Source organism: Mus pahari, chromosome 6 (genome assembly GCF_900095145.1).
Source record: "Mus pahari chromosome 6, PAHARI_EIJ_v1.1, whole genome shotgun sequence".
NCBI classification, from domain to species: domain Eukaryota; kingdom Metazoa; phylum Chordata; class Mammalia; order Rodentia; family Muridae; genus Mus; species Mus pahari.
In genome coordinates, this window is record NC_034595.1 from 52,204,316 (window position 1) to 52,231,284 (window position 26,969).

General features: G+C 43.1%; 1 protein-coding gene and 1 non-coding gene across 2 annotated transcripts in view; both read right to left on the minus strand.

Annotated features, from left to right (window-relative positions):
* Positions 1 to 26,969, minus strand: part of Jak1 (Janus kinase 1) — a 114,370-nt gene that overhangs the window by 70,647 nt on the left and 16,754 nt on the right. The window lies entirely within an intron of this gene.
* LOC115064309 lies at positions 20,143 to 20,284 on the minus strand. The gene has a single exon (XR_003844151.1). It is a non-coding gene; the product is annotated as a small nucleolar RNA SNORA48 (small nucleolar RNA).

Here is a 26,969-nt window from a genome sequence, read left to right on the forward strand (position 1 = left end):
GGCTCCCTTTAAAAGTAGGCTGCTGTGACTGACACTACACACTAATCATCTCATGTGAGAGGGCAGTCAAGCCTCTGAGCATGTGGCTGGAGGAGCTCCAGAAGCGCCTCATCTTTGTCACTAACAAAATGGATCCACTGCATGGAGAACATTCTCTTCTTTAAGCACAGTCCCCACCACCCATTTGCCAGGGAACTACTTTTTTAAGGGCTCTTTTCATTTTTCTCTACATTCTTGGTGAGTATTCTTCATAGTTAATTAAAAATAAAACTGAATATAGATAAACTGAAAGAAAAAGAAAGTAGCTAGCTCCATGTGGAGAATTCATTGTGATGTTTCCTGACTCAACCAAGCAAAACTCTTCAGCAAAAGAGGTATGCTATTAACGATAATTGTTGAGAAGCATTTCCAAGTTTGAAAAGGACTGAAGCAGGTTATAGATAACGTGCAATGTAAGTGTAACAGTGACTGAGGGGGAAGGGGGGGGCTTCTTGTCCAGCACTGAATCTTGGTAAACCTGTCCCCTGGGCAAGGTGATTGTGCCCAAGGAGTTCTGACTTTGTCTATGCCTGTTGACTGTGGCTCGGGGTAGGTCAGACAAGCCCCCCCCCATCCTAGTTTTCCCCACTGGAAAACTAGTGGGCAGAATAAACAACAGTGCCATTCCCTGAAGGTCAGAAGTGCATTAGGACAAATTCTTATTTCTGAGGAACTGCCAGAGCAGCACACAGACCTGTCTCTTAACTTCCTGCTGGTAAGAAAATTAAGAGACAAGATTTCAAATTAGGCACAGCTTTAGTTGTAAAAGCTTTTTATTAATGTTATGCTTTAAAACAGTTAAACATGTCCAGTAAACTTTAACTTGAATACTTCCAAAGCCAAGGAAAAAAAAAATAAGCTGAACCTATGCCCACTTCTATTATGGGTCCAATTTTTTAAAGTATATCATAAATGAATATGACTCACACATCTGAATACAATGAGGCACTCCTTTATCATTTCATCTTCTGCTGCCAGGAATCCCACCTTATAGAGTGCCAAAGCTCTTAATAAGTATAGCTCGTTTCTGGCTATACTCCAAGAAATCAGCCCAGGACTCAGCAGTAAGGAAAGCTGCCTTCAGACTATAAGGCCTCAAGTTAAAAATGTGCCTCCCAACAACAATATGAACTAACCAGTACCCCCACACACCCAGAGCTCCCTGGGACTAAACCACCAATCAAAGAAAACACATGGTGAGACTCGTGTCTCTAGCTGCATATGTAGCAGAGGATGGCCTAATTGGCCATCAGTGGGAAGAGAGACCCTTGGTCTTGAGAAGATTCTATGCCCCAGTATAGGGGAATGCCAGGGCCAGGAAGTTGGAGTGGGTGGGTTGGGGAGCAGGGGGAGAGGATAGGGGACTTTCAGAGAGGAAACTAGGAAAGGGGATAACATTTGAAATGTAAATAAAGAAAGTATCTAATAAAAAAAAAAACTAAAAAAAAAAACCAAACAAACAAACAAATAAAATGTGCCTCCTTCACATCTGCATAAGCAGGTGGCTTCAGACACCTGAAAATACATTTGCTACCCTTCCAGCTTGTGTGACTCTTTGATATCTGTGCAGTACCTACACATCGATTAACTAAATTGATTCCCAACAACCTGTCCTTAGGGAGATGCTACTGTACTGATGTTATACAGGGAGATTCAAGGTTAAACAGCAGGTAAATGGTGAGACCTGTCCACTACTGACCAAATTGGTTTGTGATCTGAAAATAAAGTTATGGCAGAGTGGTTAAAACCTAACTAACCTTTTGGCATTCTTTTGTTACTTTACTAAGTTAAGGAGTTCAATTTTTCAAAAGCACATTGACTTCTTTGTCCCTTTCTTATCTCCTTTGTACCCTGGGATGCTGGAGAGGCTTCCTTCTAAGAAAAAAATCAGCTAAAGCAAGCTGACACAGGTGAGTAGGGTGCCTCACCGCTGTAATCCCAGTACTTGGAAGGCTGAGGTGGAGGAATTACAAGGCTCAAGGCAGCACAGCTACATCATAAATTCAAAGCTAGTCTAGCCTACAATGTGAGAGCCTGCCTCAAAAGAACAATCAAGGGCTGGGGAGATGACTTAATGGGTCAAGTGACCACTGTACAAGAACAGGGACCTGAGTTAAATCTCCAGTACCCTCATTAAAAAGTCAGGCTCAGCTATAGTTTAGAAGTAGGATATGGAAACAGACAGATCACAAGGCTCACAGGCCAGCCAATCTAGCCAAAACAGTGTTCTAGGTTCAGTCAGAGACTGTTTCTCAAAAAATAAGATGAAGAAGTGACTGGAGAAGAGAACCTGATAATAACTTTTGACTTCCACACATGCACACCCTCTTCCTACACAGACGCCAAACATAGGGCAGAGGGAGGGAATAAGATAAAAACTAGGAGAAAAGAGAAGAGCAAACTGGGGTAGGGAAAAGATCAAGTCATCACTTTAAAAAGTCACCACTCCTTGTTCCCATCTCACACAAGTCTAGGGAGTAAATCCTGTCTGTTTCCAAAAGGAAGAATGAGAGTCAGTTCAGTCACGGTGCAGTGACAGCTCTATGCCCAAATCCAATGCAGCCCTCCGATCACCTTTCTCAGCCTTAGCAGTCAAAACAGAAGCCTAAACAGAGAGATGACCCAGACAGAAACACCACGGTACACAGGTGTCAGACAGAAAAAGATGCAGCCCCTCTTCCATGCCTAAGAAAGCAATTCTTGACATCTGCCCTCAAACAGAAAGCCTTGGCTCCATCCTAACGAACCAGTACAGCCAAGAAGATCACATAATTAGATTGAACGGGCAGCAAGGGGCAGTGTCTTAGTCAGGATTTCTATTCCTGCACAAACATCATGACCAAGAAACAGTTGGGGAGGAAAGGGTTTATTCAGCTTACACTTTCCACATTGCTGTTAATGACCATAGGATGCAGGACTGGAACTCAAGCAGGTCAGGAAGCAGGAGCTGATGCAGAGGCCATGGAGGGATGTTACTGGCTTGCTTCCCCTGGCTTGCTCAGCCTGCTCTCTTATAGAACCAAGACTACCAGCCCAGGGATGGCACCACCCACAAGGGGCCCTCCCCCCTTGATCACTAATTGAGAAAATGCCTTNCANCTGNATCTCATGGNGGCANTTCCCCAACTGAAGCTCCTNTNTCTNTGATAANTNCAGCTGTGTCAAGTTGACACAAAGCCAGCCAGTACAGGGAACACTGCTCTAAGCCTTCTCTCCAGAGGTAAACCCTGAGGTATTTCAGTCTTCTGAAGAGGCACGGCTGGCAGCAGCCTCTTCACACACAAAAATTCCCTAAGCATCAAAAGGTGGTATGAGGTTCCTCATTTGGTTGGTTCTAAGAAAACACAACATAAAAACAAAACCTTACCATAAAATATTCTCCCTGCTTAGGTACTCAAGAACAACTAACAAGACTGTTCCTCTACAGCTGTGGCTGTCAACATTCCTGACCCCACGACTTTTGAATAGTTCCTCATGTTGTGGTGACCCCACAACCATAAAATTATTTCGTTACTGTAATTTTGCTACTGTTATGAATGATAATGCAGATGGTCTTTGGCATCTCCTGTGAAAGGGCCTTTCAATCCCCTGGGGGTCATGACCTACAAGTTGAGAACCACTAATGTACAGGATCAAGGTATTTGTCGCTGAATTGACCATGTATCTCATTAGCAGCTACAACTTACAGTAGCTGGGGATATGGAAATTTACTATTTCCTTACCCTTAATTATACATAAGTAGCTGGAATCCCCTGTCAGTTTATCCAGCCAAGTTTACAAGAAATCACAATGGGGGAGATTTCCAAAGCCTCTGACAGAAGCATAGAGGCTACTTATCTATTCATCTCAATTTACAAGCAATTTCACAGCTGACTAGTGACAACACTGAGAGATAGGAAGATCTCCACCCCCCCTCCACTCTTTAAACACTCAGTACTAGTTAGGCTTTCAGTAGCCATGCTTGTCAAACACTGTGAGTAGCTAAGTTCCTAGCAGATCTAGAACCTTCTAGCCACAGTCACTAAATCACAATTAGAAATCTACTTGTCAAGCTTTAAAAACAAATCTGCCAGTCTTGGATCAAATGAGGTCTACCTTGTGATTTTTATAGAAAACTGTGGGTGAACAAGACAATACATAAATCTTTAGGCCAGAGCGAGCAGAGGTCCTGAATTCAAATTCCCAGCAACCACATGATAGTTTACAACCATCAGTACAGCTACAGTGTACTCATATGCATAAAATAAATCTTTTTTTTAAAAAAAGAATATATCTAAGGAGAGAGGGACAAACGTTCACAAGTGGCAGTTAGCATCAATCAAATCTGGGAAAACTCCCTCTGCCTCTTCTGGGCAGTGTGGCCAAGGGCACTGTGGACTCACACTTCCCATCTCCAGTACCATCTGCCTCCCATCTTACTGTTGCCAAAGACCAAGCAGAGAGGAAACCTCCATTGGGTACAGAATTAAAGATACCTATCAACTACTGTAAGTGTAAATTTGGAATGCAAAACATTGCTTGGGCAATGGAAGCATGGACACTTGTGGTAGGCACACCACAACTCTTTTTTTTTTTTACTACAATGCTCCCCCTCAGGCCCACCTCAACCCACCTATTGCTCCACTTACTCCTAGCAATTGCAGCCTGCAGTGGCACACAGCATAATCAACATTTTATTAAACACTTTCCCATGTCAAGATCAGCTGCAGCAGTTTAAAGCCTTGTGGGGAAAGTTTCTTTTTGACTCTCTAAATTCTAGTCTCACTCACTTGTGTTATTTTAGCTCATTAGCAAGGGGTGTAGTTCAGCATAGAAAACTCACCTAGTATGTGCAAGGTACTGGGTTCTACCCTTACCATCACCAAGAAAGAAAGTGTTTAATTACACCAAGACTGCAAACAGTTCTAGATCGTCACTTGAGTAGAACTGCAGCGATCTGAAAGGTAAAACTGGTGACTGGAGAAATAACAAACTTTAACTTATCAGACCATACACAAGCACTCCAATTCTCTCCAAAGCAGCTCAGCTCAGCCACAAGACAACCTATTGCTACAAAGGAGAGTCTCTGGCTTGGAGTATAGTGACAAAACCATTGATTGTAAGCACTCCACCTCCATTCAGGTAGTCCTTATTTCTAAACCTTTAAAACCATCAGCTAAGAAGCACTCTTCATTCAAATAAGTTTAGCGTCAAGTTCACAAAGGTCATGACTTAACCTCTTCCCACATACTTCTTAGCACTTGGCCAGATCTAAACTAATACAATCAGTACATTAGACTAATGATTCCCAATGTTCCCTCAACTCCTGCTTCTATTTTCTAATACCCTCCCCTTTACTTCCCTGAAATGAAAATTAAATTTATGCAAAATACATATGGCATATAATTTCAAAGAAATCAATAAAACTAGCTATCCAGGAGAATTTAACAAAAAATATTAAGAATATGTACTCCAATATATAACTATTTGCTCTGTCATGAGTACATTAGAAGGCATAATGAGTCTCTCACTTTCAGCAACAATAGAATAACCATGAGTATAATAGTAATAAAACAGACAGATCCTGGCATGTCCTTTTTGGTGACAAAACCACAATTATTTACAAAAACATTCAAGCAAAGTAACATGAAATTGTGTAAGAGTATATTCACTCACATACAGTCAACATTCCTGGAATATTCAAGTAAATCAAAATGGTGCAAAAATTGCTTTATATAAAATAGAATTAGACTCTGAAAAATGTAAACAGGAATTTTTCCTTGCAAGAATGTTTGAGGAGACATCTGACAGTCATGTAAGCTAACAGAAAGTATTCCATTCACAGGGATGGTCTATACACTACAGGATATGTAAGCATGCTCTCTCAGCCTTCAGTGTCTGGATCCTCTCATCAATATAACAAGGCTTTGCAGAACAGTCACTGTGCCATCTCAGAAGGCCAGAGTATTGCTGCCAGAAAACTTCTTGTAGTAACCTTAGAACACTTGGTGAGAAACTAAGAAGTTCTTGCAAAGTCAGTACACTCGAGCAAAAGGCAGGCAGCTTTTCTTAGATCAGGAAGTAGAAGTGTTGATCTCTCACACTCAGCGTTGATCTCTCACTCTCAGCGTTGATCTCTCACACTCAGCGTTGATCTCTCACACTCAGCGTTGATCTCTCACACTCAGCGTTGATCTCTCACACTCAGCGTTGNCTCAGCGTTGATCTCTCACACTCAGCGTTGATCTCTCACACTCAGAGAACTCTACAGGCTGCTAGTATTCCTGCCCAATAACCAACACCCAAGACCACATCAGCAAATACACATGGGAGGTAGGAGATGGACAGGAGAGCACAAAAGTCTGTGAAAGCAACGTAAACTCTCTGTATAAAACTATCACAGTGGATACGATAAGGATATATAGTATATGTCACCACATGTTTGTCCAAGCACATGACTGTACACCCAGAGTGAACGAGTACCAACAGGGGACTTTGAATGATAATGTTATAATGAAACAAACAAAAATATACTCTGTGTCATGGTTTCTCTGAGCTTGGGAATGGCTTTAAAATCCATCCCAGAATGACTCTAATGAGTTCTGCCAACTGATTAGGCTTCCTAACCTCAACAGTAAAGGAGAAGACAATCGATAAATTCAAAGAGACTTCTGCTGGGGATGCAAAGCTCTCTACCCTGGCATCCAGGAGTCCCTACTACCACCACCTGAGCACCTATTCTGACTTGAGGCACACACTGCTACACACCTGACTCTCAAAATGACATGGCAAGACGCTAATTCCTACTTTGCAGGGGACTAAAGGAGACCTAAATCCAAGGCTCATAGTCCAAATCGAGAAAGAGAGCCCAGATCTAGCTCCAAGCCCATACTACATATCTGTAGGCACCTATAAAAATGCCTGACAGAGTAGTCACAACGGCGCCTTCTCTAGTATACTTTGCCTGTGTGTAAATTCCAGAGGTGGGCAGACACACAGAAAGCACATCAGATTTTTTAAATTGATTAATAATTTTAAAAAAAACAAAAACTATTTTTCCTCAGCCAAAAGCACAGGCGCTTGAGAGAGCTCACAAATTAGGTCTTTTCAGTGGCCTCATACATGAAAACAGAAGACTGCAAAAAGGTACCCAGGCATATTGGGTGCTGGACCCAGCCTATCACCTTGAGCATGCTTGATTTGTTCCTGCCTCCTTGATATTGTCAGTGGCTTGGTCCCTGTGCTCCAGCTTCTCGGTACATTGATATTTGTCCACCTATGACCTGGCTCAGGCGAGGTGCCCTTTCATCAATCTTCCACTCCTCCCTACAAGTCTTCCCTTGTCCACTCAAGCTGTTCCTAGCTGCTCACATGAAAGAAAGAACCTACTTTTGGAGCCATCACAGAACTCTTTGTTCACATGTTCCTCAGGCCCCTTCTCCACCTTTCACACCACAGCCTTCTGTACATGTGGCCCTTCTAAGACATCATGAGGTCCTTAGTTACCCAACATCCTGTACTGGATGCCTACTAAGAATACAACCTCATCTGTAAAGCTCCCAATACCCCTGAACTATCCATTTGAGAGAAGCACATTCTATCCCAGGGAAACTAGTGATAACTAAACCAGGGAGGAGTAGGCAGTAGTCAGTTCACTGCATTCATTAATCCAGCTCGTTTATCAGATAAGGTGCCTGTCAAAGCAGAGAAACCTGAAAGTTCAGGCCTGGATAAGTTTCGAAGCACTAAAAAGTAATGGAAAAAAAAAAAAAAAGTCAGATAAAGGAATACCACCAGAAGTGTAGGCTCAGGCCATTTACCCTAAAGCCAGCATCTTGGTATCTAGAATAGGTCAGACAACAATGCTCTAAACATAAGCAAAGGCAAAAACCAAAAGCAGGCTGTTACTCAAGTGTCCTTCTTTCTACCTCCTCAGGGAGTCCCAAATGTTCAGCAAAGGAAAAAAAAAAATGTCTTAGAGAAGCTTAGGTTTGTGGCACTAGAACGCTCTCGCACAGGCACACAGCAGTAATATGAGGATTTTTCAGCCTGTATTCTGAGGAGCTAAAGGATTCAAGGTGCTAAAGCAGTCAAATTTCATTCTGAGGTATATATACTTCAAATTTTCAAATTAAATATGCCTCCACAAAATTACGTTTTATAGGGAAAAATATTCTACATACAACCTTTTTCTTTACCCCAAAACAAAGCTATTCTCAACAATTCTAAGTTTGTCTCTGAATACTGAATAAATCACTGATTCTAAAGGAGGCTGTGTCTATTATTTTCCAGATTAGCCTGTACTGTTCCTTTAAAATTGTTCCAGAAAGTATATCATATACTTGTAGCATGTTCAATCAAAGGTCAGGCCAATCAGACACATCTGCTGGTTTGTGCTGTTATCCCAGAAAATAGCCAGTTACATAACAACAGATGCATGTTTTGAAGGCTGTACTATATATAATAAAGGAGTGAGCGTTCACAATCATCCACTTTGCATTTTGTGAGACAAACCAGAAAACCAGAAGCATTTGCTAAATAACAAGATTCTTTGAGACCAAAGATTCCCCGGATCCATCTTTCAGGTTTCTAGGTCAATTTAAATTAAAGAGCATCCTTAAAAAAAAAAAAAAAAAAAAAAAAAAATCACAAGATAAATATCAAACTTTTCTTATAGGCAATTACTTACACATGCAAACCAGCCTCTCATATACTGCAACCAAAACTAAACTCACAACATAGTCTCAGAACTCAAGCCCAAGTTCAGTGCTTATTATCACAATTTTGCTGCCTGTACGCCCACCCCAACTGCTTTTGGTACAGGCCCCTGAATTGATCTCTTGATTATTTTCAGTAGGTATGAGTTCTAATCTATGTCTGAATACACACTTAATCTCATCAAGAAGCTCATTAAGTTTTATGTAAATGAAAATGGCAATATGACCACTCCTAAGTATGGTTGAGGAGAAGCTATTTAGTGTAGATATGAAGGAACAAACAGCCAGAGGCATGTGGAAGAGTCCAGATTGAACATGGCCAGCAGAATAGACCAGACAATTGGGGGGGGGGGGAGGACAGCGAAAGAAAAAGAGGAACGAGAAGGACAAGAGAGGGGATGAGGACCCAAGAGAGCATTGGCCAAAATAGCCAGGTTACAGAGGGAAATGCTGGGGGGAGGGAAGCAAACCTCAGCAGGCTGGAAAGGTTAGAGTATGGGTGAGAAGCACCGAGAGGAGCCAGAACTCTGTAGAAGGTACTTGGGATGCGGAGGTCTTGGTGGCCAGTGTCCGAGTTGATATATTAATAGGCACCCAGTTAACCCATTTGTCCTGAGTTTCTTTGAGACCTAACACTATGTTCCACTGGGTTTGATATAGGCTCTTGGTTTCTAGAATCAGACTCAACTGATCTGCAGGTTCTCTGCAGGTACTAACATTCCTAGAGAAAGGCATTTCCAAATGGGCTTGTACTAGCTGCCCACCCCATTCACTTGAGCGCCTCAAAGAATACATTTCCTGGTGAAAGAGGGCCTAACCAAGAACAAAACAAACAAGCCTACTGAGATGGCTCACTAGGGGAAAGCACCTCTGCAAGTTGAGTTCCAGACCCCCTGGTGGAAGGAAGAACCAACTCTAGAAAGCTACCCTCTGATCTCCATGTATATACTGTGCACACACACGCACATCATGCACACGCAATAAAAGTACAAATTAACAAAAAACTTTGAATTCCCTTTCTGCTTGTCAACAGTGAGGCTCCCATACCTGTAACAGGCACCTAGACCTATAACTCAGTGTGACTCAGCCAAGTCCGTACCTCTTCTACACCCACAAAGCAGAAACAAGAATCCACCTCACCCAGCCAATATGGCACAAGGCTGACTGGCTATGTCCTAGGCCATTACCTCTGGGAGCTCAGCCAATGCTTAGGGAGCCCTTGTTCTTAGCTTACCAGGTGGCAGGAAGTCCACATTCTCCTCACCCCCGACCCCACCCCACAGCTGCCTATTCGAACCACTGTGGGAGAGAGAAAGGTTACCTGGAGACAATCTGAATCTGATAATGAAATAAGGGCTAAAATCAGGCACTTCTGTTACTCCCAGAAATGTACCCTAAGAACACACAAAACACAGAGATTGGGCTGCCTGAGTATTATTGTGTGTTGTTCACAATGGGGGGGGGGGGACGATGTAAACATGGGCCTTGACAGATGACTCAGTAGTTAGGAGCACGCGCTACTCTTGCTGAGGACCTGAGTTCACTTCCCACATCAGGTAACTCAACTTCTGGGGATGTGACTCTCAAGCTCTATCTCTCTCTCCTTCTCTCCCTCTCTCCCTTTCTCTCCCTTTCCTTCCACCCTCAATCCTATGAATCTACTTTTTCTCTCCTCCTGCCTTAAAAAGAAAGAAAGGAAGAAGGCAAGAAAGGAGGCAGGCAGGTAGGAAGGCAGGCAGGCAGGAAGGCAGGCAAGCTAAAAGCAACCTAAATACTTCCTAAATGGATACTGACTTTGAAGGGTAATAACATCCAGACAATACACTTACAACAGTCTTAGCTCTATTATGCAATATAACCACTAACCACATTGTTATTCACTAATATATTTTTGTTGTTTTGGGAAGTTTTTTGTTTGTTTGTTTTTGGCTTTCAAGGCAGGGTTTCTCTGTGTAGCCTTGGCTATCCTAGAACTATCTCTGTAGACCAGGCTGGCCTCAAACTCACAGAGATCCACCTGCCTCTTCCTCCCAAGTGTGATAGGTTCTTTACATCTCATCTACTACTCACACTAACACTATTCTGAGGTAAACATCATCACATCACTTTATAAAAAATAAAATCAGATTCATAAACAGTTTAATCCAAGGCTACTTACATAGCTAAGTGTGTTCAGCTTGATTCACTCATTTTGCAGTTAACAAAACCTACTTAAGCTGGACGTGCTGCTACAACAGGCAACATGTTTGCTAAGCTTCCCTCCAGCATTTATTCTGAAGGCTTGCAGAAGATGCAAAGACAGTACAAGCTGCCCAGCTATTTTCAATATTAACTAATGCTCCTTTGCTTTTTAAATGTACACAATGGTGAAATCATCTGTCCATCATCAAACAATCTCCAAGGCATCTCTGATGACTTCTGACTACTCTGCTCTCCCACGGTAACAGGGAGGGTAAAGCAAGGGAAATATGAGAAAATGTCCACCTTAGTCAGGGTTACTAATACTATGATGAGACACCATGATCAAAAGCAACTTGGGAAGGAAAAGGTTTATTTCACTCCGTTCCATATAACAGCTCATCATCAAAAGCAATAAAGTAAGAGCAGGAACTCAAGCAGCATAGGAACCAGGAGACAGGAGCTGATACACAGGCCATGGAGGGGTGCTGCTTACTGGCTTGCCCCCATGGCTTGCTCAGCCTGATTGCTTTTAGAACCCAGAATCACAAACTCACAATGTGTTGGGAATCAATCACTAATTAAGAAATGCCCAACAGGTGAATCTTACAGAGGCATTTTTTCAATTGAGGGTCCCTCCTTTCAGATAACCCTCCCTTGTGTGAGGTTGACATAAAACTAGCTAGCACACCCACCATGAACTCAAAGCTCTTTATCCTGGCTAAAAGTCAAAAGCCATTGCTGATACAGCCTGCAGCCATGGAAAAATATACAGATTGTGTGCTCGTGCATACTCACGTTTGTGAGAGTGCATGTTTGTGTGTGTGAGCGCTCGCACATGTATGAGCATACACACAAGACAATATGACAAAAAATAAATAATTAAAACTACACTATTAGCCATGTCAAACATTTTACACATTTACCCAGTGACACATAAAGTGGCTACCACTGTTACTTCAATCCTACAAAGAAGCAAACACAGATACAAAGAAGTCAAGCTTCTTGAAATTCCCAGTTAGAAAATGTATCCCATCCCCTTTCCTGTGTAGCAGAACACAGAGCTCCCTTCCTCAGTGTGGCTTCGAACTTGTGGATTCTTAGATTCCAGGAAGCTATCTAGAGCAACAAAAGTCACCATCAAGGTATCAGATGTGAACAATCTATAGCTCAGGAAAACTGTTTCTTTACACAGCAGTTCTCAGCCCTGAGCAGTCTTTGCCTTAACAGGATGAACTATTCTCTGGGTAGGGCTCCAGGGAAATGAGGAGACTTTTGAGGACATGCACACTGCTGGGGACACCACCTCTCTACCTGAGGCCCTCCCCTCCCCTCAGCCTCCCTCAGTAACATGGGCAGTATGATGATGCTGGCCCCTCACAGGAGCTTGAACACAGGCCTGCAGGATTAACTCTAGCCCTGAGGACCTTCATGTCACTGATGCCACCGCAGGATGGAGTTAGCATAAAACGGGAATAGTGTATTTCTAGCACTGCGAAGTGCAATCTATTTCCTTCCTTGGGGATGCTGCTGAAAGCTGAGCATGGCAGGTAGGACATGCCTATAATCAGGAGGCTGAAACAAGAGGGTCAGGAGTTCAAGGCCAGCTGAACCACATAGCATATTTCAGTCTGCTGACAAATAACACAGCTCTCATATTAATGCTGTAAGTGAAAGTTGACTTTGAAGTCATGGCGCACAGATTTTGATTAGCCCAAATTACATATTCCAACTAGGTAATAATTTCATTAAGTTTTTACTGTAACAAAACAAAGTCATAAATAAAGATAACAAAGTTATAAATAAATACATTGGTGTGCACACCAGGAAGGCTGGTTGTATCCAAAAGGGAAAGCTCTGCTATAGGCCTCAGACATTATCCGATGACATTAACTCTTGGTTGGTAGAAGCTTGTGATCTGTTAATATATCCCAAAAGGTTTCACATGGTAAGTCACAAGGATGTTGGGTCAGATATAACAGAGATGAGCAATAAATGCTGATTAAGGAGGCTAAAGACAAACTGTAGGCTCTGGGCCTGAAACATTCCAACCTCTCCATAATCACTAATGTTATAAACAGTGCAATCAAGTCAGTGTAAGGCATAGCTTCTCTTCAGGAATTTGAACCCAGAGTCTAATCTCATGAAGACATGAGTGGGTGGGGGAGAGGGAATGAATATGAATAAAAGGATGCACATACCACACTCCTCTCCTCTAGAGATCATCTGAATATAGTAGAAATGCATATACTCTAAAGAATTATAAATACAAGAGCCCTCTGGAATTAGGACACTCATAGACTATGACCTAAACACAACGAAGAAAGGTAAATGCTGACCAAAACCCAGAAATGGATACAGGGAATGGAGGGGCTAGGGGCATCCTAGAAAGCAAAAATCACATGGAGAAGAGAGGGGAATCAAAAGCAGTCCCTGTTCCTGATCACCAGCTCTGAAGAGGTTACTGGATCCTCAGAAACCCCTCCCAAATCTCCTCCAGCTTGGCAACTTCAAAACTTGCTCGGCAAACAGCACAATAAATGGCACAATGTGTGAAGCTGCTTAAAGTGCCACTGCTTTTTGAGGAGGGAAGCAAGGGCCTGCCAGGGAGCCACAGAGAACAGCCAAGCAGCAAATCGCAGAGTGTGTTCACATTGGGAACATCTGGCAGGCATCCTTCAAACAGTGGCTGTGGTGACTCATCATAATGAGGCCACAGAAGAGCAAGGAAAAACCACAAGCAGGGAAGGGTTGGCATTTTCATTTCAAAACAAGAGGAGCTCAGGTCAAGGATGTATCTATCTATCAAGGATCATATCCTCAACTGACGGATACCCAGGATCTGTTCTTTTGAGTTTTCTCAGAAAATATTCCCAGATACTGGAACTAAGAATTCTGGTTCGTCCTCCAACAGTCTGTAACAAATATGGGCAAGTCTCCAGAGTTACCTATAAAACATGGACACTCTCTTCTCTGAGTCTCTGCAAAAATGTGGCAAACACATCACCACTACCCTACTTAATGCAGAGGCTGTATCCTATTTTCTTTCTTTCCTCAAAGTGGGTAACGTAGACTGTCATGTCAGCAGATGAGTGAAGGCTCACTAGTACAAACCCGGAGTTCCCAGCTCTAGCTATAGTAGCTAACAGGAGTTTCATGATCCATTTATAACAGTAACTTAATCCTAGGCATAGGTTACACTGCTCGCCCCATCCTCCATCTGACATGGGGGTGAACTCTGTCCCCTCTGGCAATGAAAATGAGAAGATGCACCTGACAGCCTTCATCCTGCCCGTCCCCACCACACACGCACAAAATGAACTGGTGTCCAGTCTCCTGTTCCCCATGACCAAACCTAAACAACAGCCTGGGAGACTGCTAAAAAGACTTATCATAGATCATTTCTGACCTTTTCCTTTCTCTGCCTATCAGAGGATTAAAAACCAGGAAGACAGGCTGTAACCATTCTAAGTCAAGTCCCCCACAGATTGTCTTTCCCTCCAACTCAGCTGAGTGGTAGTCAGACTATCCAGCATTTCCAGATCTGACAATACCTGAGCTATCTTTGAGGCTGAGGTTAGGGAGCTGGGGATAGAGTAAAAGTGATGTTTAAATAAACCTGGCAGGACCCTGAGGGACAACCTAAACACAGTCCATGTGTCTGGATATTAGAACATCTGTCCCAGAAACAGTGACCCAAGGACACCTCTCCATTTCTCCAAGCCCCTACCAAGCCTGGTCTTTACAAGTATCTAAAGAGATCAACAAGCAAGAGGCTGATGAGAGACATCTTCAGCTCCCTTCTTTCCATCCTGGACATGACAAGATTCAAGCACATAGAGGACATAATGAGAGAGAAAGCAGCAACCTTCCTCTTCCAAGGCAAGAACACCCATTTTTAACAGTAGGCTCAATCAGTTTCTATCTTAACAACACATTTCCAAAAAAATTACAGGAGCATATGTACTATGCTAGATATTTAAAATAAAACAAAAAAATAGGGGCTGGAAGGTGTCTCACAAGATAGTGCTTGCTCTGCAAACATAAGAACATAACTTTGAATCCCCAGAAACCATGTAAAAAATAAAACAAAAACAGACATGGCTGTGTATGTAAGTACAACACTAGGAGACAGAGACAGGCAGAGCTAACACACTCACAGCCAGCTAGACCAGCCTAACTGAAAGGGTTCTTTCTGTCAAAGGACCCTATCTGAAAGGACTAAGACCGAGAGCAATACAGGAGGATACCCATGTCTTTCTCTGGCTTCTCCATGAGCGTAAACATAAATACTTACATTTTTTTATGTAGGTTCATATTTCCATCCAGTCAAATGAGGTACCTCACGTCACTGTCAAGACCCCCAAGACTTCTCAAAAGTATAACTACATAAGGAACGTAACAAAAAGGCTGGGAACATCACAGCTTGGAGACTAGACTGGGAGTAAGAGGCAGCTCTGTGGTCTTTGAAAAGGAGAAAGTCAAGTATGGTGTTACACTTGTAATCCCAGCACTTGGGAGGGAGTCAAGTTCAAGGTCAGCCTGAACTATACCGACGGTGGTTCTGGGACAGCCTGGGTTACAGGGTCTCAAAATAAGTACTTGAATGAATGAGTAAATGAGTGAGTGGAGAAATGCCCATAGAACCATAAAGATATTAGGTTGCTTAATCACTTAACACATGTGAATGCTCCATCTCCTATTTAAATGAAGAGGTAGAGGAAGAGGTAGATAGCTAGTTTCTTAGAAAATGCTACTCTACAGGGCGTTGGTGGCACATGCCTTTAATCTCAGCACTCAGGAGGCAGAGGCAGGCAGATTTCTGAGTTCGAGGCCAGCCTGGTCTACAAAGTGAGTTCCAGGACAGCCAGAGCTATACAGAGAAACCCTGTCTCAAAAAAACAACAACAAAAAAAAATTCTTAATGTGACAAAGCTAAATTGTATGAAATTGCTGATGCTTGACATTTTATAAAGGAAATGCAAGTTTCACAAGGTAAAACCCAATTGGCATGAACAACCATGTAGAGCAGCACATTCTAAATTGGAACCCTAGATAGGCTCATATCATCCATACTGGGAGTCAGTCTGGGGCTGACACTCCCATCCCAGGCTGGACTCGGGGCCTTATGAAGCCTGAGTAACCTTTGCTATTTTGGGGAGCTGATCAAATGCAATGCTGGTTCCTGGCCACCACCTGTCACTCTGACACCACCGAGCCTACATCCCACAAGAGGCTCACAGGCATCCAAAGGACAAACCATACTAAGGGGAAACACCACAGGAACCTCCCAGTGGCATCTCTGGATTCTAGGAAAATCCCTTCTACAAATCGCATCGCAGTCTACCATCTGAATTTCAGCCATTATTGCGTTTATGCCTGTAGCCTTTCAGAAACTAGTTCCAAAGGATGATTCAGTCACCACCTTGAGTGTCTTACGTTGTGTTGTTGTTGTTTTTAAATAAGCCTAATACCCTTAAAACTTCAGAGATTTCTGCTTATGTTCAAGCTTAATTCTAGAACAGACTTTCTCTCTATACCTTAGCAACTTTCTGCCAACCTACAATTATTATCACAAAGGTGTTTTTAATCTTTTATTTGCCCTTGTGTATGATGTGCTCCTGTATGCACACTTGTGTGTGAATGTGGGTACACATGTATCATGGTGCAGGTGCAGAAGCCAGAGGTAACCTCGGATGTCAACCTTCACTTTCCACCTTGTTTCAGACAGGCTTGCTTTAGAGTTTATGGTTTAACTCTTCTTGGTCTTAGGGTTTAAGGTTTATTCCCTACCTATTTACATATACCAAGGTTCCAGGGGTATTCCTGCGTCCACAGCCCAGCTCCCCACAGGCGCTGTGAGATGACAGATATGCAGACTCCCATGACACCATTATGTGGACTCAGGCCCTCAAATGTGCAGCAAGCACTTTATCCAGAGCCATCGGCCCAGCCCAAAACAAAGTTTCCTTTGTGATTCTCTCATCCTGAGCCTGGATTACTACTGCACTTCTTGAACATGTCACCCTTCGTCACTTAATGCCAGTGATTAATTCTACAATAAAAGATTCTCCCAATTAACTCCAACTCTGATTTTAAAAAGATAAAATGTGTGTTACAGGCATCAGTAGAATATCATTAGAGCAGTAACTAAATCCCAAATCACTCATGGAACAATCCCCCTCTCCAAGCAAAAAAAAAAAAAAGCAGTATCCTGAAAAATGCTCTTCGTTATATTTTTTTCAGTATTGGGTTCGATTCTTCAGGTTGAAACGAACTGACCTAGCCACAATTCACTGGAAGCCTGGTAGTCTCTCGATGAGATGGTCCATCTGCAGGTCACTTCAGTATACACTAAATTATTTTCCTTGATAAAAAACACGAAGTACAATTTTGTGTACATAGATTTGTTTTAAGTCAGTTTCATTACATATCCCAACTCACAGTCCTCCTGCATCAGCCTCCTGAGTTTGGGATTACAGGCACATGCTACTACGCCCAGCCTACACAATATATTAAACAACTGCTGTTTCACAGCCGAGAAGTCATCAGTTCTTCTACATTCAATTAGATATATGAAAATACAAGACATTACTTTTTTTTTTTTTTTTGGTATTTCGAGACGGGGTTTCTCTGTGTAGCCCTGGTTGTCCTGGAACTCTGGCATCGAACTCAGAAATCCGCCTGCCTCTGCCTCTCGAGTGCTGGGATTAAAGGCGGGTGCCACCACACCCGGCGACATTACTTTTTTTCAAGTCAAGAACAACTTTAGTGGACTCTGAGATACATACTTGATTATCTTTAATCGATTATGAATAAAGCTAATTGGTTTGGATTTGCTGGGGCTGTTCCTACTTGATCTTACTCTTCCTGTTCCTCTGACACTAGAGCTATGCATCTCCTTGGTTTCCCATTTCCAGAACCACCTATAAAGCTCAAAACCACTACCAGTGGAAAAAAAACTAACACAAGACTGTAAGTTGTAAGTTGTAAGTTTTTCAACTAAATGTTGAGTTCATTGCCAAAAAATAAATTTAAATGTGTTGTACAACCTGGGAAGCAAATGTTCCCTGAAATCTCTCTTCTCAGGATTGCATGTCCACATAGGATGTGACACGGGTAGGGGGGAGATAACAGTATCCATCTTAGGATAGGCTTCCTAGAATCCCCAGAACAGAACTGTAAGCCTCTACACACACAATCTGTTTTTAACGTTTTATTATCCGTGAGTTTCCCATCACGCTCCCCAGTCCCACTCGTTTCTCTGTCCCCTTGTATCCACCCTGTGCCCTTGCAGACTCGCACCAAAAATAAAATGCACAAAAGCACCCACACAAATAACAACAGCTTAGAAAACACCTCCCTCATTGTGGAAGCTGCAGTATCTCACAGTGTGTCCCACAGTATATCCCTCTGTCCACACATCTTCATTTGTACACATTCATTAGTATGAGTCATGAGTCTGGCTTGAGATCTTTGGCTTCTGTGACACTATCTCAACATTGGATCCTTCCCAGGACTCCTCCTGGTTATCCTGCTGCTGCCCCGTGTGATGGAGACCCTGCAGCTTTGGAATGGCAGGACTGGCCCTTTCACGCATCTCAACCATTTGCAGATGATAGAGATTTGGGGACGGGCCAATTCACATCTGTAGATCTGGGTCTGGATGGTGGCTAAGCAGGTAGCCACACCAGGGCGAGCTTTCCAGCACTGCTCCGGCTAAGTCATTCAGTGCCACCATCCACAGGAGGCAGAGTCATCTCTCCTGTCCATATGCCCTTAAGGCCAGCTCACCCACACCACGCCTCCATAGCCAGCTCCATCGTGCTGCCCAGTCAAGGTGTGGGGGGCCCATTATCCCAAGCTCTCCTGCTCTCACACCCTCTAGGCTAGCCCACCCATGCCATCAGAGCCAGCTCCACTGTGTTGCCCAGGCAACGCAATGTGCAGTACTTGCTCTCCTGAGTGCTATAGCTAGTGAGAGGGCAGGGCTAGGTCTTCCACTCTCATGACTCCAGGGACAGATCTCCTGGCTACTGCAGGTGACAAGAGGGAAAGGGCATCATCCTTGCACCCATGCCACCTCATGGCAGACAGTTGCATGGTGGAGCCAGCTCTCCCACACTCTCACCCTGGGGGGGGGGGGGCTCACCTATCCCAGCCTCCACCAGAGTTAGATTGTGCTACCCAGAAGAGGTGCAGGGTCCACATTCCTGAGTGCTGTAACCAGCAAAGGACAGGGTCAGCTCACCTGCTCTCTAGACCCCTGGGCCAGATCTCCTGATTGCCACAGGTGGTGGTAGGGGGACATCACCTGTGCACCCACACCCTCATCCTCAGGCTGGATCGCCTGTGCCCCCCTGGCCAGGGCCAGCACTACTGTGCTGCCAAGGAGGGTTGCAAGGCCCTCTCTCCTGAGTGCTGCAGTGGTGAGGGCCTCAGGGTTGCAGGTCTAGGTCTTCCAAGCTCATGACCCTATAGGCGGCTTTCCTGACTGACTGAGGTGGGGGAGTGGGGGGGGGAGCAATCATCTCTGCACCAATGTCAGCCCATGGCAGATGAGTGGAGGGGTCAGCACTTATACAGACATACCACCACCACCACCACCACCACTACCACCAGGGCCAGCTTCACTGTGCTTTTGGGTGAGGCACAAAGCCCTTCTTCTGAGTGCTGCAGCCAGTGAGAGGTAGGGCAGGCTCTCCAATATGCTGCATCCAGAGATGGGCAGGGCAAGTTATGAACAGCCCCTGAACATCCATGTGATTCCTAAAGCTGCCCCAACCAGGGACATCCCCATGTTCTCTAGTGCTATTATGAGCCATGGACATTGACACTGACCCCTGCTGCTATGTAGCCATGACCCTGACATGGCCCTCAGCAGCAGCTTAGGCTAGGACTTCACCATGGCCCCAGGTGGCAGGACTGGTGGCTCACATCAGGCTCCTCCTCTCTACCCTCGAGTCTCCAGTTCCATCTCTTTTCCTAATGCTCAACTTCTCCTTCTCTCCTACCTGACCACCACATACTCATACACTGTGCTGGCACCCACTGTAGGCTGGCCACATGGCTGGGGGCCCCCTGAATGACATCCTCCATCTGTGCTGCATGTCAAGGCAGCAAGTAGTTACCTATGGCCCTCCTGTTCTACTGTGGGCAGGTCCGTGGGTGGGTCAGCAGTCTGTAGGTCTGTTTTCCTCCTACTGCATTGTGCTGCCTGGATTGGATTGGATGAGTCCTAGGCATAAAACAGCTTTGGCCACCAACGTAGGCATCAAGCTAGGATGAACAAAGGACTGCCTTCTGCTCTGCCCTGACTGATGTAAGAGTACCACCACCACTATGGTGTCCTTTTGCCCATTACCAGGGAATACATTCTTAACGTTATAATTAACTTAGTGTTAGATAGATTGTACAGCTAGAAATCTACCTGCCATCCTTCTTCTAGAAATTCTTGAGGCACAGCTGGGAAGTGCAACTCGAGGCAAGGAGAAAAGCATCCACCCGTACGGCCAGGTTTCCTGCAGAGACTTACATCACCAGTTTGATGCTAGCAGATAGTACGGTTTTTGCATACGAAAAGACGTAAGTTTTCATGTCAGACAAAAATTACTCATTTATGAAATAAACAAGGTAAACTTAATTTATCCAAACATTGATTCCCTTTTCTTTAAATGGAGATATCAATGCACAGAGGTTCACAGATTAAACCAAGACTAACAGGATCTGGGCTCAAAGGAGATGTTGTTATTTACAAGGTCATGGTCATAAATATAATTCCTATAAAAGGCTTTAAATGAATCCACAGAAACCACAGGGTTCTAAGTTGTACTGTAAATCCACCTAGCACTATAGCTTTGACGTATATCTGTCACAAATCAATAAAAGCTGAGTCTAGAGAAAGAATGAGGCCATGTTCCCCCAAACAAGGTGACTCAATAACACTCCTTTAAAAACAGGCTGGCATGCAATACACAATTTGGAGCACACAGATAATACATATTCAAGGCAAGGCTTCAGAGACTACACAAACAGTCACAAGCGTCTCATGTCACCATCAGTACTTCTCTCTGGGGCTACACAGCAAGCCTGAGAGTCCTCGGGAACTGGTCCCACACACGGACATACTACCAGCCCTGAGAAAACATGGAATTAACAGAAAAACTATAGAAAGCCCAAGAATTCTAGGCTACAGCTCTTCATGGTGGAATAAATATCCTACATGTATGTGTGTGGATGCATGTATGTATGTTGTCAGCCACACATGCACTTGCATATGTGAGCAGGTATGCAGGAACATATGCATGTGAATGGAGAACTCATCCAGTTCTGAGAGAATTTCTATTACATAAGAAGGTTTTCAATCTCAGCGTCATGAAAAGTAAAGTGCAGTGTGGAGGTATTTGCCGCTTCCTGCTCAGCACTCACGGGTGGTCTTCTTGTTGTGGCGATGCTGTGTCCCCATGAGCACAGAGCTCAGCATCACCATGTTCATAACTGAACCTGACGGATAAAACATGAGCAGAAAGGAAAAGTGAGTGCACTTTGGAACTTTCTCAGAGTTTTTAAAATATGGTTACTATAAGAACAAATTCTCAACATCCAGAAAACTTAAGTTTTCCTAAAATAATTCATCCCTAAGGGCTTAAGGGAGCCAAGAATTTACTAAAACTTTATCTACATCTGAAAAAAAAAAATGTATCTCATATGTCCAGGGAAGCACTTTAGACAGGCAATGCCACAGCACCCTTAGAAACCCTTTCCTCTCACACACACTAAATGATCAGAAATGAAAAGTTAAAATGGCGATGTTTCATCTTGACCAACCAAATATTTTAGGAATCTGTGAACACAGTGAATATTTTCAAAGCTTTCCTTACCTCAATTTTTCGGCCTGGAGCTCCCTAGTTGGAACAGGCTGGCCTCAAACTCAGAGATCCACCTGCCTTGGCCTCCCAAACACTGGGATTAAAGGCATTTGCCATTACCAGGCTGGCCCTGAACTTCCTATACAGCACATAATACTAGAACTATTGATCTTCCTGCTTTATCTCTTAAATTCTAGGATTCTAAGAATGAGCCACTATGCCCATGAAGTCTTCGTGTGCGCTAAGCAAGCTTTCCATCCCTAGTCCTGGAAAAGCAATTACTTCTGAGTGGTAAAACCTAAGAACTCTTAAGAAAGTTGGCATGGCTCCTAATCCTACTGTACAAGGAAACGCTGCTCTTAGACATAACTTCCAAGAGCTAGGCAAGGAAGAAAGCAATGGTTCTGTACATTTCTGCCTCTAGAGATCCTCTGGAATCTAACAAGAGCCCAGCTCGGCATTTAGGAAAGTGATCATGGATCAAAGTACTTCAGGAGGGGCATAAACCTGCTGAAGAGCCCTTCTGTGAAACTCTGGGTAAGAGATAAAGAAGGCATTTGTTGCCAAACCCTGAGTTTTAACAGAGCTGTTGTCTGGGGGTTACCACCCAAATTTACCCATTAGTAGTAGTGTGCTACACTGAGAAAGAATTATAGTCACACTAAAACAAAACAAAACAGATGTTGGAGAGACGGTTCAGTGGTTAAGAACGCTGGCTGCTCTCGCAGAGAGAGGAAGGACCTGGATTAAGCTCTCAGCACCTACATGGTAGCACGGTAGCACCATAGCTCACAAGCGTTCTTAACTCTAGATCCAGAGGATCCAATACCCTTTCTACCTTCATGGACACCAGGTACAGGCAAAACATTCATACACATAAGGTAAGTCTAAAGAAAGCACACACACACACACACACACACACACACACACACACATACACACGCACGCACACACACACACGCACAAGCACACACACAAACAACAAGCTACAGGAGGAAGCATTAAAGGGAGATTTACTACTCACAAAAGAAGACACACTGGAGCTGAGCAGGTGACCACACAGGGATCCTCTTGTCCCCTGGAAGGCCTTTACTGCCTGCCTGTCAACAGGCTGGGTAGTACATGCTATCTCATTTACCATTTCAATTAGACCCAGCAAGTATAACCAGCCCCACTTCTACAAATAAGCAAGTGGGGGCTGGCAAGATATTATAGTAACTTGTCCCAAGTCCTGTAGCTATGACTGAAACTCTCACTCTCAACTGCTGAAACTTTCTGGAGTAAATACTAAAGACTCAATAAAAATTAAAAGATTCTAAGTCAGCCAGGCATGTGTAGCCTCACTTCCTTCCAGTGTTTCTGCTTGTGGTTTTCTTGTTTTCTAGTCTTTGACAATTCAAACTTAATAAATAAAGTAAATGTTCTGTTTTCTGTATTTTCCTCCTTCAGAATACCAAAAACATTAATTAGAGGAAATGTTGGTGGGGGTATGGAGGGGTGCACATACACACACACACATATCAGACACTGCTTTAAACACAAGGAATCACAACAAATCTAGAAAGTGGATTCTCCTGTTTCCCCCCATTTTGCAGATGAGTAAACTAAGATAAGTCAAAGCTATTTCCCACCTCACAAGTCTCTCCACTTGATACTGTTTGTCAGAAACACAAGATCAAACTTCTTGCAGAGCCATGAGTGATTCAGAACCACACAGTCTTCACTTTGTCTTCCAAATGCTATTCCCCAACTGACTGCCAAAGAGTGGGAAATGGAAAAAGACTGAAAATCCCTGAGTTCGGGTTTGCACAACAAATTACAGTAGAGAGAGCACAGGGAAGGGAGAAGTGTAGATGGGTGGCTGGGATGTGGTTCAGGGGTACACATGCTCACAGGAGGCTACAGGTCCACTCCCAGTATAATCAGTCAATAGAAATAAATAAAGCAAACTAAGAACCAACGACTGAGGGGCAGATAGAAAGGAGCGCCTCAAGCTGCCTTTTAACCTTAATAGATTAGTGTGTGCTAATTAAAAAGATGGTTCCATATCCAGACAGATTTGAAAATGGCTGAGTCAATGAACTTCTTCTCTACAGGACCTCTCAGGCTGTGAACACATCCATACTCATTCCAGATAGTAAGAGGATAAACGGAACCACCTCACAGCAATCGCCACTCATGCGACTCCGAAACACTTTACTCAAAAAACATCTTGAGAGTAAACAGACTCATGAACTGACAGTATGATTAGGAACTACAAGTAAAAATCTGGTGACCAGTATCCATGGCAGGACAAGGCAAAACACACCAAAGGAACATCAGTGTGTATTTAAGATAAAGGATAGTTTCCAAGGGAAAAGATGATCACAGTTTTGGGCTTATTTAAATTATGATTATCTATAAGACTGTCAATTCACAGGACAGTTGAAAATAGGTCTCATATATTTGTACTCATGTTCATAGAAACATCATTCACAACAGCTTTAGGGTGGAAGCAACCCAAATGTCCGTCTACAGACAAGCAGATGAACAATAACAAAACAGGTACATACGCACAACAGGCTATTACTCATTCTTGAAAATGAAGGAAATTCTCCTATATGAAAATATTGTTTGAGAACATATTTCACATTTAAATGAAATAGACCACTTATAGAACTGCTAATATGTACTCCTGGTTTTATTTATATGAGGTGCAGAAAGGACCTAATGGAATTCTGGGGCTGGAGGAGAAAAATGTGCAGTTACTATTTAGTTAGCAGAGACCGAGTTTCCATTTCCAAGATAAAAGTTTTGAAGACCTACACAACAAACACTTTTCAAAGGTTAGCACACCAATTTTTATGTTATATTTTACCAGGGTTTCTTTAAAAAAAATTTTTTTAAGTACCAGGTCAAGATATGGTACACATTAATAGAGTTTGCCTGACTAGAAACCTCTTGTGTCAGTTATTCTATTAACAAAATGATTATAGAGTTGCTGGTGAGATGGCTCAGTGGGTAAGAGCACCCAACTGCTCTTCCAAAGGTCTGGAGTTCAAATCCCAGCAACCACATGGTGGCTCACAACCATCCGTAACAACTGACGCCCTCTTCTGGAGTGTCTGAGGACAGTTACAGTGTACTTACATATAATAAATAAATAAATCTTTAAAAAACAATGATTATAGAGTCTTGTCTGACTCCAACATATGACTCAGGTCCAATCAACCACTGTCCACCTACAGCACCCAGGGAGACCTTATCAAGACTCCTCGGGCACTTCTGACCACTGAGGACCAGAAACTCATCATTCTGGGGCAGTTCTTTACCAGGACATTTTGAAGAAAAATCTCACTGTGGCAGAAAATAAGGGAAAGGGGAAAGAAAGATGTCACCAAGATCCCCAAGAAGAAGGCCCTCACACCTGGAGGCCACAGGTCTTGCCCGTCCCTTTAAGAGGCTCCAGCTTCAAAATAAACACCAAAGGAGAGCAAAAAAGCAAGCTGGGCATCAAACTTCTGGAAAATCAGTTTCTTCTGAGAAACGGGTCCTTATACAAGAATTTTCTCACCATAGCACCGTTTATAATCTTACCTGCCAAACAGTAATACACAATTCCATAATTTAGGGAGCAAAATTTCAAATTTAACATAATCTTTCTTTCCATTAGGCAAAAACACCATTATATTAGCTTAGAATACTGCTTTGTTGCTAAAGGGGAAAAAAAAAACTTCATCTGCATCAACGCATATCTAAATGCATACTTTACAGTTAAGAAATGTGTCATGAATAAAACATTTAAATAGAGACGACTAGAAATACCGATTTTTGCAAGTTACAGGAAATGTTCTGACAATGAAGTCACAGAACAGCAGCAGGACACATTCAGTAATGTGGCTGGGCTCACTGGCTGTGACAGGGCAGAGATCTCTGGAAACTCTCCTGCTATAAATTAATGTCAAACCACTTTCATATCTAGAATCTGAAAGGCTCAAAACATCAAGCCACACAAAGTGCCTGAGGCAAAATACTCCAAGTGAACTGCACACCCTAGAGAGGGTGGCTATAAACTTGTTATCACAAGTCTTTACAAAGATAAGTTAGCTTCCATTTCACTGAAACAGACCTGAGCAATCAAATAACACCAAAACTAGGAATGCTCCTGATATTGCACCCATGGCTAGTGAGAGAACCTACTACAGCCGCTTTCCTAAACCAGTATAAATTCCTAACTGCAATTTAAGTTCTCATCCTTAGACCCCCAGGAAGCTCTCACACCCATCAAAGGAGCTTCTCCTTACTGCAGATAGGGACCATTAAAGAAAGCCACAATTAGTCAAAATGCAGAGAACAAATGGCCATGGGGTTCCCAGCTCCAGTGGATACATCCACTATATAGGAGGCACATCGAAGGCTCAGGGAACATCTTGGAAGAGGGAGTGGGATGATTGTAAGAACCAGAGAACAAGCAAGTATGTGTGTGACTGTGTCTTCTAGATATGACAGGAAAGCTATACCCATAAAATCTCTACAAGATGGGATGGCTAAACAAGGCCCAAACAATGACAATGCCAGCTGCCATGCCAACATAAATGAGGGAAATCTCACAGAGACCCATCTCTAAATGAAGAACTACAGGCAATCAAGAAAAGCTGAGAGAGGGAGAATCAGTCTTTCCTCAGGAATGAACATCCTAATTGGCTTTCCAATACCAAGTGGTCAGCCCTAAAAACATACAGGCAACTCTAAATGGATTCAGTAGGTTACACACACACACACACACACATATGGATTCAGTAGGTTACACACACACACATATGGATTCAGTAGGTTATACACACACACACACACACACACACACATTATATATATATAAAGGTGCCATGAGTTTGAGGTCATGAGTTGATACAAATACACATCATGCGGGCAAAATACAGCCAAAGCATTCATACATATAATTTTTACAAAAAAAAAATATTGTGAAAGACATATATATAAGCAAAGCACTCACACATATACAGTAAAATATTTTTTATTAAAAATTATTTAAAACTGGGCAGATTTATGATGTTTTACTGAGGTTCTGTGTGTGTGTGTGTGTGTGTGTGTGTGAGAGAGAGAGAGAGAGAGAGAGAGAGAGAGAGAGAGAGAGAGAGAATGTTTGTGTGTGTGTGTACTGAGTCTACAGCCCAAACTGGCTTTGAAC